This window comes from Apus apus, chromosome W (genome assembly GCF_020740795.1).
Source record: "Apus apus isolate bApuApu2 chromosome W, bApuApu2.pri.cur, whole genome shotgun sequence".
Lineage (NCBI taxonomy): Eukaryota > Metazoa > Chordata > Aves > Apodiformes > Apodidae > Apus > Apus apus.
Genome location: NC_067311.1, coordinates 1,807,156 through 1,826,258, shown reverse-complemented (window position 1 = coordinate 1,826,258; position 19,103 = coordinate 1,807,156). Strand labels below are relative to the sequence as shown.

The window sequence follows — 19,103 nt, the reverse complement described above, 5'->3', positions numbered from 1 at the left end:
TTTGTGCACGAAGACCCGAACGAAGACTCAGGAGTGAGTAAGTATAGGCCGGTGATCCGTTCGGTTGGGGTTGGGTATCCCGGAGTGTGCCTGTGTGAGACGTCCCCTTGAGGACGAAGCAAGTGCGGACCCCTCAGTAGTGCGGTTCCCATCTCCCGCGAGGGACTGGGCCACAAACAGGGGGAAGCGATTGTGTGTGTGTGTGTGTGAAGGCACTCCGGAAGATGGGACAGAAGAAAAGCAAGCCTTCTGATCCCATGGGTGGGTCGGTGCCTAAGGTTAGGTTACCCCAGATACCGCCAGACAGTCCGTTAGGAATAATGATTAAATATTGGAATGATTACCCTTCTAGGCAGGGTAAAGATAAAGCAAAAATGATACATTATTGCATGGAAGTTTGGGGTGGGAAACAAATTAGAGGTGACCACCTGTATTGGCCCGTTTTTGGGTCCTTTGAATATTGGATATGCCAGGCTTTACATATTTATGTTTATTCCAAGGAACCCTTTAGCCTGGAAAAGGGTTTGAAGCTCGCCATACAAGGCAGGAGACTCGAGAACCTTTAAGAGGTAGAGAACGGGGAACTGTGATTTGTTTTTATTGTGGAGGAAAAGGGCATGTTAAAAAAAAAAAAAAAAAGACTGCAGAAAGAGAAAGATGGATGAGAAAATGTTTAAAGAAGATTAGGGGTGTCAGGGGCTCTATTTGCTGGGAACCCGAGAAAAGATAGAGCCCTTGATAAAATTAAAAGTGGGTCCCCAGCATCAAGAAATTGAGTTCCTAGTGGACTCGGGAGCAGAAAGATCTACCGTTCAAAAATTGCCCCAAGGATGTAAAATATCCTCGGCGACTATACAGGTCATTGGAGCAAAAGGAGAACCTTTTGAAGTACCTGTAATAAAAGATGTGTTTTTTGAAACCCATTCTAAGGTAGGGATTGGGTCCCTGCTGCTCATGCCGGAAGCAGACTATAATTTATTGGGGCGAGATTTGATGATCGAATTAGGAATTGGTTTGGAAGCTAAAAATGAAACACTAAAAATTAAACTGTGTCCCTTACGAGTAATAGATGAAGAGAAAATAAATCCTGAAGTCTGGTACACCCCGGAAACAGTGGGTAAGTTAGATATTGAACCCTTTTCAGTAACAATAAGGAACCCAGAAATACCGGTCAGGATAAAACAATACCCCCTTCCTAGAGAAGGGAGGTTAGGTTTGAAACCTGAGATCCAAAGATTACTTGAAAGGGGGTTGCTAGAACCGTGTATGTCTCCTTTTAATACTCCCATCCTACCTGTAAAAAAGCCGGATGGAAAATATAGGTTAGTACATGACTTACGAGAAATTAACCAGAGAACAATAGCTAGATTCCCGGTGGTGGCGAATCCACACACCCTCCTGAGTCAAATAGGGCCCGATAATCAATGGTATAGTGTAGTAGATCTGAAGGATGCCTTCTGGGCATGCCCTCTTAAAAGAAGATTGCAGAGATTACTTTGCTTTTGAATGGGAAGATCCAGATAACCATCGGAAACAACAATTACGGTGGACGGTATTGCCCCAAGGGTTTACCGAATCTCCGAACTTGTTCGGACAAGCCTTAGAACAAATCCTGAAGGGGTATGAGTTAAGTGAAGGAGTCACACTGGTCCAGTATGTGGATGATTTGCTCCTAGCTGGCAAGAGTGAAGAAAAGGTGAGGCAGGAGAGTATTAAGTTACTAAATTTTTTGAGTTTACAAGGATTGAAGGTATCAAAATCAAAACTACAATTTGTTGAGAAGGAAGTGAAATATCTGGGACACAGATTAAGCAAGGGAATTAAGAAATTAGACCCCGAAAGGGTGAATGGCATATTGTCATTACCGGCTCCTAGAACTAAAAGACAGATTAGGCAATTGTTAGGTCTCTTTGGCTATTGCAGGCAATGGATTGAGAACTATAGCAAAAAGGTGAAGTTCCTCTATACCAAATTAACTAAGGATGGATTATTGAAATGGTGGGAGGATGATGATAAACAATTAGAAACACTAAAAACTGATTTAGTAAACGCCCCAGTTTTGAGCCTACCAGATGTAAAGAGACCATTTTATCTATTTATCAATGTTGATGAAGGGACCGCATTTGGGGTATTAGCACAAGAATGGGCAGGAAGAAAGAAACCGGTGGGATACCTATCTAAACTCCTGGACCCCGTAAGTAGGGGTTGGCCTACCTGCCTTCAAGCGATAGTAGCAGCAGCCCTTTTGGTAGAGGAAGCCCATAAAATTACCTTTGGAGGAGAATTGAGGGTATTATCACCTCACAACATCAGGGGAATTCTGCAACAAAAAGCTGACAAATGGATAACAGATGCCCGGCTTCTAAAATATGAAGGCATCCTTATCTCCTCTCCCAAACTGGAACTCGAGGTAACAAGCTTGCAGAATCCAGCACAGTTTTTGTATGGGGAGCCGAGTGACAAAATAAATCATGATTGCCTTTACAACATTGAGGAGCAAACGAAAATCAGACCAGATTTAGACGAGGAAGAACTTGGAGAAGGAGAAAAGCTATTTGTAGATGGATCATCCCGGGTAATTGAAGGAAAGAAAAAAATCAGGATTTGCAATCATTGATGGAAAAACATTTAGTGTAATAGAATCAGGACCTCTGAGTCCTAGTTGGTCTGCACAGGCTTGTGAACTATATGCTGTATTAAGAGCCTTACAACTTTTAAAAGGTAAAATTGGAACCATATATACGGATTCAAAATATGCCTTTGGCGTAGTGCATACTTTTGGAAAAATTTGGGAAGAAAGGGGTTTAATAAATTCTCAAGGAAAAGGATTAATACACCAGGAATTAATAATCCAGGTTTTACAAGCATTACGAGGACCAGCGGGAATAGCCGTAGTACATTTAAAAGGACACCAAAAAGGATTAAGCCCATTAGTCAGAGGAAACAATCTTGCTGATCAAGAAGCAAAAAGAGCGGCATTAATGGTGATCCAGACTAAAAGAACTCGGGAGGACTGTATAACTTGTGGAAAGGAATCAGACGAATTCCCGTGTTATAAGTGTTGGAAGGATTTTGGAATCCATGAAGTCCCTTGCAGATGTCTAATTTATGATGAATGTGACAGCCCCAAGTATAGCCATTGCCATCTACACGGAAAAATTCACTCAATCCTGAGTTTTACAGTGCAGGAAAAAGATAAGCTGACTCAGATGGGAATCAGGGAGATAGAAGAAGGAAAGTGGAAACTCCCGGATGGCCGGGAAGTTCTCCCAAAACCTCTGGCCTTGAAAATCATGCAAAAATTCCATGAGAACACCCATTGGGGAACTCAGGCGTTAGTGGATCAGTTTGCCACAAAGTATATGTGCATTGGCGTATACAATATAGCAAAGAGAATAGTTAGCGAATGTATGACATGCAAAAGGGTCAATAAACATCAGTTACGGGAAAAAGCCCTGGGGGGGAAGAGAACTGGCTCACAGACCATTTGCTAAAATCCAGCTGGATTTCACTGACCTTCCAAAAGTGGGACGATATAAGTACTTATTAGTAATCATAGACCACCTAACCCACTTTGTGGAAGCATTCCCGACAGCTAGAGCCACCGCTCAAACCGTAGTGAAGACTTTGCTGGAAAATATAATCCCTAGGTATGGATCCATTGAGGTAATTGACTCTGATAGGGGTTCCCATTTTGTTTCAAAAATAGCAAGGGAAGCTCTCTCCTCTTTAGGGACAAAATGGGAATATCATACTCCCTGGCATCCACAAAGCTCGGGAAAGGTAGAAATGGGGAAATAAAGAAACAGCTCACAAAATTGATGTTAGAAACCAAGATGTCATGGGTAAAGTGCCTCCCCTTAGCACTATTGAATATAAGAACACAGCCACGAACTGATGTAGGAATTTCCCCCTTTGAAATGTTATATGGGATGCCATACGATTTAGAAATTCCGCAGGACCATCCCCAACTTGAAAATTCACAAATTAGACCTTATATAATTCAACTCATGGCTAGGAGAGTAAAGCTGCGGAATAAGGGCTTAGTAGTACAGAGACCCCCCTTGGATGTAGCCATGCATAACATAAAGCCAGGAGACAAAGTGCTAATCAAATCATGGAAATAGTCCTCATTAACGCCCCGTTGGGAAGGGCCCTATCTCGTTTTACTCACCACAGAAACAGCCATGCGGACAGCAGAGAGAGGCTGGACCCATGCGAGCCGCGTAAAAGGACCGTTAAAAGACTATTCTTGGGAAGTGACAAGCCCACCTGGAGATCTGAAGATTGCTTTCAGGAGGTTGTAAATGGACACGAATATAACTGTGGTACAAGTGAGAGACTACAGCATATCGGTGGGATTGATACAGGGAACATAAGAATCAAGTGTGACATTCCGAGCTGCAACTGTTATTTTTTTATCTGTTTTATTTGTAAAGGGTGTCGAGAATGGTGGGGGACCCATTGCCGTTAAGGGATACCCCCTCGAGGGGTTTGCCAACCTTGTGGGAACAAAGAGCGTGAGCTCACCAAATTGGCTCTAAACAAAAACTTTTAATGGTGAAATCCAGGAGCAATCTAGTGAATGGCGGGAGATATTTGAACGGGGTATAAAACCCGTGCTATTGCTATCACCCTAGCGAACCTGCTCCATTGTAATTGACGTTATTAAAGTGTGTTGTCGCAAGACACTTGAAGGGGTTCAGTGCGATTCACCTGAAATCAAGCAACTAAAAACTGCATTTATTTTCCTGAAGACTACCCCTGCTGCCGAGAAGATGATACCCCTCGTGGCTCGAAACAACCGAGTCGACGAGCGAGGCAGAGGAGTAAAAAGCTGTGGAGAACAGAACCCAAAGAGTGGGACTGTACAAAGACACTGGGAGGACTGCCTCAGTGTTAATCAAGGGAACCGCACGAAACGCCCCGGGAGGAGTGATAGCACTGAAAAGGACTGGGTAACTGGATTGAGTGTTCAAACTAAATTTATTAACCGGCCGGGTTTCCACCCTCCTCGACACACTCTAATTCTAATTCTACTAAATTTTGTAAATGTACACGGATACTCTCACCAGCCATTTAAATGGATATTAAGTAGGTGGGAGGATCATCACGTGATTCAAACTGTCACTAGTCCTGGGGCACCAACATTTAAAACACACTTATGTGAATTAGCTCCCATAAAACCCTGTTTGAATCTTATGGGGTATTATCTGTGTCCAAGCTCCAATCCCGGGAGAACATATTGCAATGCTCCCAACCAGTATTATTGTGCTTATTGGGGATGTGAAACGATCGCCTCAAATTGGAAACCAGGAGCAGGGCCAGATAGGTACTTGACAGTTAAATGGGGCCCTCAGGGATGCAGGCCCCCCCGCGTGATTGGTCTGGGGGAATTATCAATCCTGGAAATTGCACCCATCTAGAATTAACTATACAACAACCTTATGATGAAGGGTGGCTACTGGGAAAAACTTGGGGAATACGGTATTGGGAACCTGGAACAGATAGAGGGGGACTCATTTACATAAAGAAAGAAATAGTCCCTAATGACCCTGATCTGGTGGGACCGAATGAGGTACTAGCAGGAGAAATATCCCTCTCTTCGGATAAAGGGATACCTAATGGAATAGATACTGAGACTATTACAACAACAGCAACAAATATTAACACCCAGGAGCCTAGGGGCAATTCTCTTTGGAAATTGGTGCAAGCCAGCTATCAAGTATTGAATGTTACTCATCCAAACTTGACAGAGCACTGCTGGCTGTGCTATAACATTCGACCACCTTTTTATGAGGCAATTGGAGTAACTGCTAACCCTAAACGAATCAATGGGTCAAACCCCTCACAATGTCTGTGGAAAAAGGAAACCAGTCAGAGCCAGGGAATTACATTGGCTCAAGTAACCGGGCAGGGGAGGTGCATTGGGAACGTGCCCCACAATAAGAAGCACTTGTGTAAAGCCACGATCCCCTCAAATAGGAAACCACCAGCTGACTGGTTATTACCAGCAAAGAATACCAAATGGGTCTGCTCCTCCATTGGAGTAACTCCTTGCTTATCGCTGAAATTATTCAATGAAAACCAGGATTATTGTATCCAAGTGTTAGTAGTTCCTAAAATTATATATCACCCAGAGGAATTTGCCTATGAATATCAAACAGTCCCAAAACATCATTTGAACAAACGAGAACCCTTCACAGCCCTAACAGTAGCCACGCTGGTAGCTTTAGGTGCAACTGGAGTCGGTACAGGGACAGCCTCCTTAATACAACAAAATCAAAAATTCAATTCCCTCAGAGCAGCTGTAGATGAAGATCTAGAAAAAGTAGAGAAATCTATTAGTGCTTTAGAAGCCTCCCTGAGATCCTTATCAGAAGTAGCATTACAAAACCGTCGAGGATTGGACTTATTGTTTGCACAGCAAGGGGGGTTGTGTGTTGCTCTAGATGAGGAATGCTGCGTATACGCAGATCACACTGGAGTAGTTAGAGACACCATGACAAAACTACGGGAAGGATTAGAAAAAAGAAAGAAAGAAAGAGAAGCACAGCAAAGTTGGTATGAATCTTGGTTCAATTATTCCCCATGGATGACTACGCTATTGTCTACCATCGCGGGACCCATGATACTATTAATCTTGGGAATAACATTTGGCCCTTGTATATTGAACAAAGTAATTGAAATTGTAAAGGGCAGACTGGAAGCTGCCCATTTAATGCTTATCAGGGCTAAATACGAGCCATTAGATAAGGAATCAGCAATGGAAGAAATATTAGCTTTAAGTCACGCTGAACTCCAAAGATTTGATGAACAAAATGGTAAAAGAAAAAGGGGGGATTGTAATAAATAAAATCCAGTTTGTTAATCAAATCAGGTTTTCTTAAAGGCTTGTAAAAACTTACAATGTTATCTGAATCACAGATATCTGGTGTACTTTAACACTTCAAAGAGTTAAGTTGTGCGATAAGCTGTAAAGGGTCACCCATAGGACACCGATGAAGATGAGGAACCTTCGGCCTCACGACCACCAGGAGGTGGGATAAGACCGACCCCCTAGCAACACGTCGCTCAGACACAGAATATACCAGGGATGACACATATACGGGAACCAGAAGAGTATATAATCAGCTACTTTCGGGAAGTGGGTGCGCGCCGCTGGCGGAGCAAAGACTCCCCCGGCCGCCCAGCGCTGTTTTGTTTGCTGCCGCTTGCTTAATAAACTAATTTGATTAATAGGACTGGTTCCTGTCAATTATTGGACCTCAATTTATAACAACCCTGATCATTGTAGTGCTTGCAGGCTGTAGGGTTGTTGTGGGATTTTTTTTGTGCGTGTGGTTTTTTTTGTTTGGTTGGTTTGGGTTTGGGTTTGGAGGGGGGGATTATTTGGGGTTTTTTAATAAAAAACAGGAACGATTTATACTTTTATATTAATATTTGCATGCACATGACATGAGAAAACAGCCAAGATAATCTATAGGCTTAGTGCCTTTTTTTAAACATTAAATCAAAATCTCAGTCATGAGATTCTTAATGTGTCCAGAAACATTACACTAGATAAACGGTCCGCTGAAGAAAGAATATCATAAGCTGTGTCGGTATACATGTACTGGTTTGGGCTGGGATAGAGTTGATTTTCTTCATAGTAGCTAGCATGGGGCTATGTTTTGGATTTGTGCTGAAAACAGCAATAACACAGGGATGTTTTGGTTATTGCTGAGCAGTGCTTACACAGAGAAGCCTTTTCTGCTTCTTGCAGGACCCTGCCAGCAAGAGTCTGGGGGTACACAAGAAGGTGGGAGGGGACACAGCCTGGACAGCTGACCCCAAATGACCAAGGGGATATTCCATATCATCAATTTTTTATTATTGTTATTATTATTACTAAGAAAACACACCAGAATTCCATTTCTTTATCCCTCTGTGAAACAGCACAAATCATTCACAAGTATGACAAATGACAGGTTGACTACAAATAGCTGGAGGGGAGGGAGTGATGGCAGTGTTTGAGGGCAGGGTTTTGTTTGGGGTTAGGGATTTTTTTGCAGTTCTTTTTTGTTTTGTTGGTTGGTTGGGGTTTTGGGGGATTTGTTTTTTGTTGTTTTTTAAAGAAGCTCCAATAATAACATTGTTATTTAGCTATGCCTTTTTAAATTAAGTAAACTGTTCATGGCAAATTCACATTTTTCATCTAGCCTGTACCCAGAGACAATATTTGAGAATTACATTTGTCACTATAAAGAATAATCTCTAAAAAGAATTTGCGCCAAGTGCTTCAAAAAGCAAGTGCAATTTGATGAGCTCTTACTATACAAGGTAGGTTAAAAAAAAAATAAAAAAATTCTCTGAATTAGACATATCTATTCCTGCAGACTCTTGAACTCTATGACACAAGACGTTTTAGAGTTTGCATGCTAACAAAACTAAAAAAATAAGCTTTTTTTTATTAATAGGTCATTCAGGCAGAATTTACCCCTCAGAATCAACTCAACTTTCAGTTTAAGTTTTCTTTCTGGTAGAAAAAGGAAAATGGCATTACCTATCAGGTAATTGCTCTTCTATCCTACAACATATGCCCATAAGACTTTCAGACCTTTTTAATGACAAGACTCATTTAAAATTCTGAAGAGCAAATAAAATTTTTCCATCTCATAAATTCTCACCACAGGGAATATTTTCTATGCTAGCAATTTAAATAAAGAAGTATTTATTTAGAAGGTGAACTTAACAGAAACCTGATTTGAAGAAGAGCAGCAAGTTTTTCCTTGGCTCCTCAAAACAAACTACAGTAAGAACTGCTGTATACAGTATCTGTTTCAACAATAGAAGTTTAACAAGTTTAACATGAGCTGTCAATATGCACTTGCAGCCCAGAAAGCCAACCGTATCCTGGGCTGCATCAAAAGAAGCAAAGTCAGCTGGTCAAGAGAGGTGATTCTCCCCTCTACTCTGCTCTGGTGAGACCTCACCTGGAGTACTGTGTCCAGTTCTGGAGTCCCCAACATAAGAAGGACATAGAACTCCTCGAGCGTGCCCAGAGGAGAGCCACGAAGATGATCAGAGGGCTGAAGCACCTCCCCTATGAAGATAGGCTGAGGAAGTTGGGGTTGTTCAGCCTAGAGAAGAGGAGGCTCCATGGTGACCTTATAGCAACTTTCCAATATCTGAAGGGGGCCTACAAGAAAGCTGGGGTAGGGCTTTTTACACAGGTGTATAGTGAGAGGACAAGGGGCAATGGTTTGAAGCTTAAAGAGGGGAGATTCAGGTTGGACATTAGGAAAAAGTTCTTTCCTGTGAGGGTGGTGAGATGCTGGAACAGGTTGCCCAGGGAAGTTGTGGATGGCCCCTCCCTGGAGGTCTTCAAAACCAGGTTGAATAGGGCCTTGAGCAACCTGAGGTGTCCCTGCCCATGCAGAGGGTTTGGAACCCAACCCAAACCATTCTATGATTCTAGGATTCTATTAATTTTCAGGCTTGTCTAACACCTATAGGGTTAATAGCTTTTACCCAAATCAGTGCTAACACAGCCTCACAGTCAGCATTAGCATTCTTGTAAGCCATCTGAAACAACAGTACCTTAGCAGCTTCAGCATTTTCAACGTGCCTAGAAATTGCAAGATACAAACGATTCACAAAAGAATCATAAGGTGCCTGAGGTCCCTGCTGGGTACTTGTAAATAAAAGCTGTTGCTGTCCTGCCTCTGGGACTCAATGCAATGCTTGTAAAGTGCATTGCGCAATTTGTTTGAATGCTTCTCGATCTAAACCAGCTTGCGCTTGAGGGGTTAAATACAGATCTTGCCCCTGCAATTAATCTTGTCCGATGTTACATCCACCTGCAAGATTTTCCATTGTTTGTACTACTACCAACTCATTATATTCCATTTGCCAAACAGAATATTGTCCAGGAGTTAACACAGTTTTTAACAACATTTTCCAATCAGAGCTAGTCATTACATATGTATTCACAATTGCTTCTACCAGTCCAGTTGTAAAAGAGCTTTGCAATCCATTATCTTTGACCGTTTTAATTCCTTTATCATGCTGTAAAGCAGTGCGTCATATTGTGGAGGTTGTTGCGCATGATATATAACAGGTAAGGCTCGTATTAATTCTAGATCCCCGTTTTAATAGAATCATTGAATCATAGAATCATCCTGGTTTGAAGGGGCCTTGAAGATCATCAAGTCCAACCATAACCTAAATCCCCCTACCATAATCTAATTTACCCGTTCAGTGCTGTTCTGGTTTGGTGGGTTTTTTGGTAGCTGAGGAAGGGCCCCAGGAGTGGCTCCGGTAAGAATCTGAGGAGCCATTAGAGGGACAATAGATGCGCCTCTGCGATTAACATATGAAAGAACTCAAATGAGACCTGAGCAGAAGGAGCACTTAAAGAAAAATAGGAGAGCTGTGCTGTAGAAGCTGAGCGGTGCCGGTGGTTGGTGGGGAAGAAGGTGCCCTAGCAGAAGTTTCCCTGCAACCCAATGCGAGATGGCAGGCTGTCCCCCTGCACTCATGGAGAAACGTGGTGGAACATTCCCTGAAGGCACCAAGACGGGTAAACTTGGCCAGTGGACTTGGATTTTGTGGCCAGTGGACTCTGATTTGCTGCCAGTGGACTTGGATTGTGCAGCTTTGGAAGACCCCGGCGCCAGAGGAGGTGACTGTTCCCGAAGCAGCCCGTGACTCTGTGAGAAGCCCACGCTGGAGCCCACACTGGAGCAGCTTGCTCTGGACTTCGTGGGAAGGACTCATGAAGGAGAGGTTCGTGGAGAACTCTTGTGGGAAACGATTCTTCTTCTTCCCCACATAAGACTAAACAAAATGCCTTTTAAGTCAGCAAAGGCCTTCTGCTCATTATACCCAGCTAACGGACAAAACCAGGCCTGCTGCTCAAGGACAAAAGAAAGCAAAACAAAGAATTTCATACAAGGCAGGAAGAATGGGCAACAAATTATGAATTGCCCCTAATAGTTACCGCCCTAACTTGGGGCTCATGGATGCTAATTGGCTCTGGACATTAGTATGTTCATGCGTTGCAGTGGTGATACTGACTTGGACAGGGAGTCACTAGGGTATAAAAAGCGACAGGTTTTGCGGGTGAGAGAGCAGCCTGCTCGGGTGCTGCTTAAGTGGGACTCCCCCTCGCTGCTCGCCGGACTCGCCCTGCTGCGGAGCCTGGCGCCGGGACTCGAACCAGAGTTGTGACGGTGAGCGCGCTGGGTTCTGACTCCTGGACCACCAGGTCCTTCCCGCAGTCATGGGGGTTGGGGCCGGAGCTCCCTCCTCTTTTGCTGTTGGTTGCCGGAGAAACCAAGCCGCTGCTGCTGAGGGGGAACAGCAGCCGCTGCCGAGCCGCGAGGGGGGCTGCCCCCCCGGAGACCACGGACTTAAGGACCCTGCCGAGGGGGAGCCGCCGGCCGCAGCTGCCTGCCAAGGAGAGGAGCCGCCGCTGCCTGCTGAGAGAAGGGTGACCCACCCGCTGCTGCCGCTGGAGTAGAAGTCACCGCAGGAACTGCACCGCCCCCCGGGAGCTGCGTAACGAAATCGTACAACCCCCTTCTGCCCTACCACGATTCCGCTCCCTATACTTGCATACCCATCGCGACCTCTTTTAAGGAGGAATTTCGTCGGGTTTGCCCTCCTCTCCTCCCTCTCCTTTGATCCGCTACTCTTTCTCAGAGAGTACGTCTTAAGGGCACAGTACTTTTGCATTAATTCCCTGATATATTCCTGGTAGCCATTTGCCATTTCCACATTTTTCCTAAATCTTATCCCTTAGTGTAGCCGTTCTTTAATAAACCGGTTAATTTGTAAAGTAAATATTGGTCTCAATAACAATTTGTGGGCATGATGAGGGTGGTATTCTAATCTCCGCTCTAAAATACGTTCCCGCAGCGGGCGTTACTCTGTGAGAGGTGAGCGCCACGTGTGCCCTTGGTTTCTTAAAAACCTCTCCACATTGTGGGGGGGGAGCCACGGAAGCATCCTGACTGTCAGTAGCCTCTGTGATGGCATCGACTCGCGACAACTCTCTCCCATGGGAGGAACCCCATGGAGAAGCAAGGAAGGACTCCTCTTCCTGAGGAGAATGGAGTGGCAAAAACCACCAGCCTGTGAACTGACTCTAAACCCCATCCCCTGTCCCCCTATGCCGTTGGGGGGAAGGAGGTAGAGAAACCAGGAACAAAGTAATTTGGGCCCGGGAAGAAGGGAGGGGTGGGGTAACATATGCAAGCACTGCTCTTTGTGTTGTCTGTGTCCTGTGTGTGTTTGATTAGTGTGAAATTAAATTATTATTTTTTTCCCAAGTTGAGTCTGTTTTGCCCAGGACCTTAATTGCTGGAGAACCCTCCTTGTCCTTTGTCTCGACCCATGAGCTTTGTCCTCCTCATCCCAGAGTGTGTGGGGAGTTGAGTGAGCTGCCATGTGGCTGTTCCTTTGTTGTTGTGTTGGGCCCAAACCACGACAAGTGCTTAAATCATGTCGCTAAACACTACATCTATATTTCTTTAAACACTTCCAGGGATGGTGACTCCACCATCTTCCCTGGGCAGCCTGTTCCACTGTCTAACCACTATTTTGGTAAAGAAATTCTTTCTAATATCCAGTCTAAACCTCCCCTGGTGCAGCTTCAGGCCATTTCCTCTCATCCTATCATTATTCACTCGAGATAAGAGGCCAACTCCCACTGCCCTACAACCTCCTTTCAGGTAGTTGTAGAGAGCAATGAGGTCACCCCTCAGCCTCCTCTTCTTCAAACTAAACAATCCCAGTTCCCTCAGCCTCTCCTCATAGGACTTTTTCTCCAGACCTTTCATCAGCTTGGTAGCTGTTCTCTGGACACGCTCCAGCAACTTGACATCCTTCTTGTAGCAAGGGGCCCAGAACTGCACACAGTACTCAAGATATGGCCTCACCGATGCCAAGTACAGGGGCACAATCACCTCCCTACTCCTACTGGCCACACTATTCCTGATGCAGGCCAGGGTGCTGTAGGCCTTCTTGGCCACCTGGGCACACTGCTGGCTCGTGTTAAGTTGGTTGTCAACCAGCACCCCTAGGTCCTTCTCCACCATGCAGTTTTCCAACCACTCATCCCCAAGCCTGTAGCTTTGCATGGGGTTGTTGTGACCGAAGTGCAGGACCCGGCACTTGGCATTGTTGAATCTCATACAATTGGCCTCAGCCCATCGATCCAGTCTGTTTTGAATTGCTGCAGCCTGACACTTATCCATAAAGGTAAAAGACAATGATACAGACAAACCAGCAGTATATACAGAGGTTGGCTCCCCAGCATTTACAGGGGCTGCAGGCAAATTGGTTTGGATTTGTGTTAAAAAGGGATTTGTTGCAGCAGGACATAATAGCTCTGAAACAGTGGGAGTAGTGGCCGCCCTTGCCTTTATCGGCGTAAGTGCTCAGTTGGAGGCCTCATTCAATAACCACCTGGACCCTGTTCTCTCAAGGAGAGCCCCTCGTTTGGTAACCACCCTGATAAACTGGACACTGTCCTTGCAAGGGGAGCCACTCCTTTGGCAGCCACCCTGATATATGGGACACTGTCCTTACTTGATAAGGAGTCGCGGCTGGCAAGAGGAACCCTGTTGGAGGCACAGTGCCACCTTGCGAAAGACCACTTTCCTGTTTAAGGACAGAGCGCATGTGTGAAAATAAAGGTCATTGCTCGGTCAACCCGGATGGCCGGGACAAATGATCACCTGGATCCCCGTGCCCCACTGACTCATTTCCAGAACATTCCCAAATCCAACACTGAGTCTGCGGAGAGGTGGGGCCAGGTACCATAAAAGAGGCAGACTCGAAATGCTCGGGGTGCATACCCACCATCCAAGGACCACAATGTCATGCCGAGATCGTTGCTGGATGCAAGAGTGGTGATATCTTTCCTATCTGCCCTTTCTTCATCTCTATCTCTGTCTCTGTCTCTCTGTCTCTCTTCATCTCTCTCTCCCCCTCTCTCTCTCTGTTTCTAACCTTATTCTCCGCACATAAGGGTAATATTTCTAATTTTGCTAATTTTTTTCCAGTTTAACCTGTTGTTTTGAGAGTACCATTTTGCAAAGTTCTGCTAGTTGTAATCTGTTGCTTTAAGAGTGATATTGTTGTGTGTTTCCTTTTGACAAGCTTTATAATCTTACTCAATTTTAAGTAAAGGTGTGTTTTGTGAAAGCCTCCTGGGTAATGTCCTTACTCTTAGAGTACCGTGCAGAGAATTCCCAAGCTTAATCTCATCGAATGGGTTGTTAAAAGAGATATTTATATTTAATTTTAGCCCCCATCTCTGCGGAGCCGTACCCACCTTGTGGGACGTGATAGTGCCATACCCATCTTGTGGGATGTGACAGTCCCCCTCAACATTCTGGCTGCTACATTGGAGGCATGTGGGTTTGATAGATGGACTGTTAGATGGATAGGGCATTGGCTGGATGGCTGCATCCAAAGAGATACAGTCAGTGGCTCAATGTTCAAGTTGAAACTAGTAACAAGTGGTGTCCCTCAAGGGTCCATGCTGGGACCAATACTGTTTAATATCTTCATCAGTGACAAAGACAGTGGGACTGATTGCACCCTCAGCAAGTTTGCCAATGACACCAAGCTGAGTGGTGAAGTTGATTCCCTAGAGGGAAGGGATGACATCCAGGGGGACCTTGAGAGACTTGAGGAGTGGGACTGTGACAACCTCATGAATTTCAACAAGGCCAAGTGTAAGGTCTTGCACATGAATTGGGGCAATCCTCAATATCAGTACAGGCTGGGAGAGAATGGATTGAGAACAGTCTTGTGGAGAAAGACTTTAGGATATACTGGTGGATTAAAAATTGTACATGAGCTGGCAACGTGCGCTTGCAGCCCAGAAAGCCAATTGTATCCTGGGCAGCATCAAAAGAAGTGTGACCAACAGGTCAAAGGAGGTGATTCTGCCTCTCTACTCTGCTCTTGTGAGACCCCACCTGGAGTACTGTGTCCAATTCTGGTGTCCCCAGCACAAGAGAGATATGGACCTGTTGCAGTGGGTTCAGAGGAGGGCCACAAAGATGATGAGAGGGCTGGAGCATCTCTCCTATGAAGACAGGCAGAGAGTTGGGGTTGTTCAGCCTGGAGAAGAAAAGGCTCCAGGAGACCTTATAGTGGCCTTTCAATACATAAAGGGCGCTTATAAGAAAGACAGAGAGCGAGACTTCTTGCCAGGGCCTCTAGTGACAGGACAAGTGACAATGTTTTTAAAGTAGAAAGAGAGTAGATTTAGATTGGACATAAGGAAGATTTTTTTTTTACTATGAGGGTGGTTAGACAGTAGAACAGGTAGTTCAGAAAAGTTGCGGATGCCCCATTATTGGAAGTGTTCAAAGTCAGATTGGATGGGGTTTTGAGTACCCTGATCTAGTGAAAGATGTCTCTGCCCATAGCTGGGAAGGGATTGGACTAGCTGATCTTTAAATGTCCCTACCAACTCAAACCATTCTATGATTATATGTTTTGTATATAGCTGAAGAGAATATAAACCGATCATGCATATGTTGGAGTGCTCACACACAATCATAAACTAGCTGAAATATAAGAGTTCACCAGAAAAACTGAGCATCTATATTAAAGATTGTGTTTACCTAGAGGTTGGTCCAGGAGATATTGGAAGAAATAGGGACACCAATCATAGGTACCCCTTTCTCCGGATGTTTGGAAAAATGAGTACAAATCCAGCAACTGGACTTGTTGCTTGTTTTAGCTATCTCCTGGGCCAAGCTGATGCGCATATTCTTTTTCCAAGGCATGTGAGATGTGTCCATGGCGTATGCTCCCAAATCAGTTATTAGTATTGTCAAGTTCACCAATCCCATACTCTTCTGGATGAGCATGACCTCTGATTAACTTTGATTCTCTACACAGGCAAGATGAAACCACCAAGGTTAATATTGCCATTATACAGAATAATTGGAATCGGGAATCCCAAACCTAGGAATTACCTCTTTCAACAAGATTTTAGTAACTTCCCTGGCCCGATCAGTGCGTCAAGGAAAAGCCTCTGGCCGCCCTGAAAATACTTGTACTGATTACATTTTGGTAACTCAAAAAAATCTATTTGCCAGTATTTCCCTGGAGTGATTCCTCTTTTCATGTTTCCTGCAGGGGTTTCCTTTATATTTGCTCAACAGGTTTTGCATCTTCTCACTAAAAGCTGCTTCATTTTAAGATCGATCCATTTACCGGTTACAGGAGTAGTTATTATGAGTCAACAACTTCACCATTGCCCGCCATTAACATCTAAGTAGTGAGCTCTTAATAAAACATTTATTGTGGTTCCTCTAGGCTATTTGCCGTGGCTTCTTTTTTCACCACGCACTGCCATTGAGATGGCACTTGCACACTTTTGAGCTATAAAAAAGATTCACCTCACTCGAAACCCACCGAGTGGGATGAGACACCTTCTTAGCCAAAGTGGAAGTAGACTGTATTGTGACTTATTCTTTGTGTGTGTGTGTATAAATGTGAACATATGTATCTAGATTACATAGAAAACATGCATAATAAGAAAGGTACAGACCACCCCGGAAAGGTTAATTTTTGTGCACTTGTCTTTGTAATCTTAGTGTTCAGCTATGTGGTGTTAACCTCAGTTCCTGCTTTGCAAATTTGTCCTCATGCTATGTCTTTCAGCAGGGCTTTCAGTTGAAGTGTTTGACTTATGCAACCCAGTGAAAAACTGCAAATATCCTGTCACCAGTATTCCCAGCTCCTGTTTAAGTTTCATTGTAACTGGTGGACTTCTTAAAGATCCAATTTACAGAAGTATGTGATTATTTGGGGGAGGATGTTAAAAAAACCAAACATCCTATATGCTCCTGGAGAAAACTTTAGGATTGGCTTTAAACACTGAAATGAAAGCATAAAAATTGACCAGAATGTAAGTCTTATTTATTAATCTCATTATTTTGAAAAATTCAACTAATTCAATAAAAAAATTCAACTAATCTTTTACAGTCTGGAGAATCTTGATACTGTTAGGAATTGGATATCCATTTTCAGGACTCTTAAAATATGACTATGTCTTGGAGAGGATGTGAGCTGTTTCTAAAGTCTACACCTGTGGATGTATTTGGGACCGAGAGAATCTAGTACAGAAGTTGGTGGGTTGCATGTGTGCATTTAATGTTGGAAGATTGTTCTAGTACTTTTTTTGTGCTGTGAATGGAGAAAAGCTGTTAGTGGGTTGTGCAGGGTTATTCCTGAGTAAATAAGGGTGCTGGTGGGCTGTGGCAGTGAGTTTTTTACTTGTATGTTGCAAGTGTTTGCCCACCCAATATGGAGGGAGATGTTAGAAGGGTCATGCAGAAAATGTCTGTCCTTATTTATCACATAATTTGTGACAGTGATGAGTGTCCCTGTATGTGGAAATATGCAGGCTTGGGGGGGACTGTTCTGGGGTACTTGTCTGCATGTGGAGAAGGTACAGGTTTGGAGGAAGCATTGCTAGGGGTGCCTGTCCCTGCATGTCAAGAAGGCTAAATGGGGCAGGGGAAAAGCATGCCTTGCACAAGGGCTGTTTCTGGGTAAATTCACTCCTCATCCAATCACTTCCATCTTGAAAATAAAAAGCATACAAGAATGCTACCTGAAAAAAGTGTGCATGCATGAGGGAGCAATACTGGATTGGGAATCAATCCCACAGGCGCCACCCTAAGGAAGAAAGGCAGAGTACAGCAGAGGTATCCTCCACCCCGAGTTTAGGGGGAAACCGGAAAGACGCTCTTCTTCTTTCAGCACACGCATAATGGAGTGGGATAGGAGGAATGCATAACGCGAAACCAATCCCATATCTCGAGAGAAGCAAGGATATAGATCTGAGCGTATGCGTACACACAGTGCGCATGCGTTATATGCATGACACGCTCACTCGGCTTAATTCGGTCTGCACTCGGCTATTTCCGTCTCTTTGTTTTAAACTCTGAGTCGGAATATTGGGGGAGAGGAGAGGAAGGTGGAAAGACACAGTGTTTTGTTTTGTGGGTTTTTGTTGTTGTTTTTTGTTTGTTTTTTTTTTAAGGAGGTAGGAAAAGCATAAAAGGGGAACTGGAAGGAAAAGGGGACGGGAATTAACTCCCTGAAGATAAGATTCCTGCTCCTCCCTCTTCTCTTAGCGGCCGGGCACAGCGTTGCTCATCTCCTCTTCCGTTGCCGTCGCTGCCATTTGTTGACAGGTCAGTCCACCGCCCTCCGGTGCTGAGGGGAACGAGATGGACACGACATGATACTGGGTTGGGCAGGCTGTGCTTGAACTTTGTGATGTAGAAAATGCACGTTAGTGTCTCGGTGTGTTCGATGGTATTTTAATATTTATTTTTTTCTTCTTAAATCTTCCTTTTTCGTGCTTGAGGGTAGCTTCTGCCCACCAAGGGGAAAGGTGTCTTTTCCTTTAAAATAAAACCCCATAAACTTCTCTCTCCTCCCTTCTCCCCCCTTTCCTTCTATTTTCACCCCTCCTTTCCTATTCCAACTATTAACCTTCCTGGCTTGTAGAGGAGTGGTAACGTTTCTTTCCGGGTGCCTGGTCAGTGTGCCTCTTCAGGTTTGCATGGAGATCTCGCATTATTGTGGGTTGGCTTAGGTGTGTAACTCAGCAGGGTGATAACGTTTGTGGAGAGGTGGTGGTGGGGTTTAGATAAGAGCTGTCTGAGTCGCGTTCAGAGAGCTCCCTCCGCTCCTATTAATGGTGTTGCATTGATTAAACCCTTACTGTTGAGAGCGGGAGGGAATCCGTCTCTAGTCAGAACGGAGTGGGCGTATTGTTTGCTAAATGACCTCAATTACACAGATGTGGAGTTCTGATGCTGGCTGGTACATAATTTGAGACAGAGATATAACTGGAGGTCTTTATCAGCAGTATTTGGTGATGCAATGGATTTCAGAATGTTTATATTCTTGAATGTCACATGGTTTAAAATGTTTCCTTTTTGATATAATTAGTAAAAATGGTTGAGTAATACTTCAAACTACCCCCTTGTGCTGGGATACATACTCTGCCAGGTTTGAAGGGAGGCCAGAGAAAACTGACTTAAAAATTTCAGATTCATAGAATCATA

General features: G+C 44.2%; 1 protein-coding gene across 4 annotated transcripts in view; it reads left to right on the top strand.

The window, feature by feature from the left end:
* The first annotated feature begins 17,922 nt into the window (after positions 1–17,922).
* Positions 17,923–19,103, top strand: part of LOC127395201 (polycomb group RING finger protein 3-like) — a 122,788-nt gene continuing 121,607 nt past the window's right edge. For all 4 annotated transcript variants that reach the window (XM_051641786.1, XM_051641784.1, XM_051641788.1 and 1 more), the window contains exon 1: positions 17,923–18,221. The gene's annotated coding sequence lies outside the window, so the exon portion shown is untranslated. The remainder of the gene's footprint in view (positions 18,222–19,103) is intronic.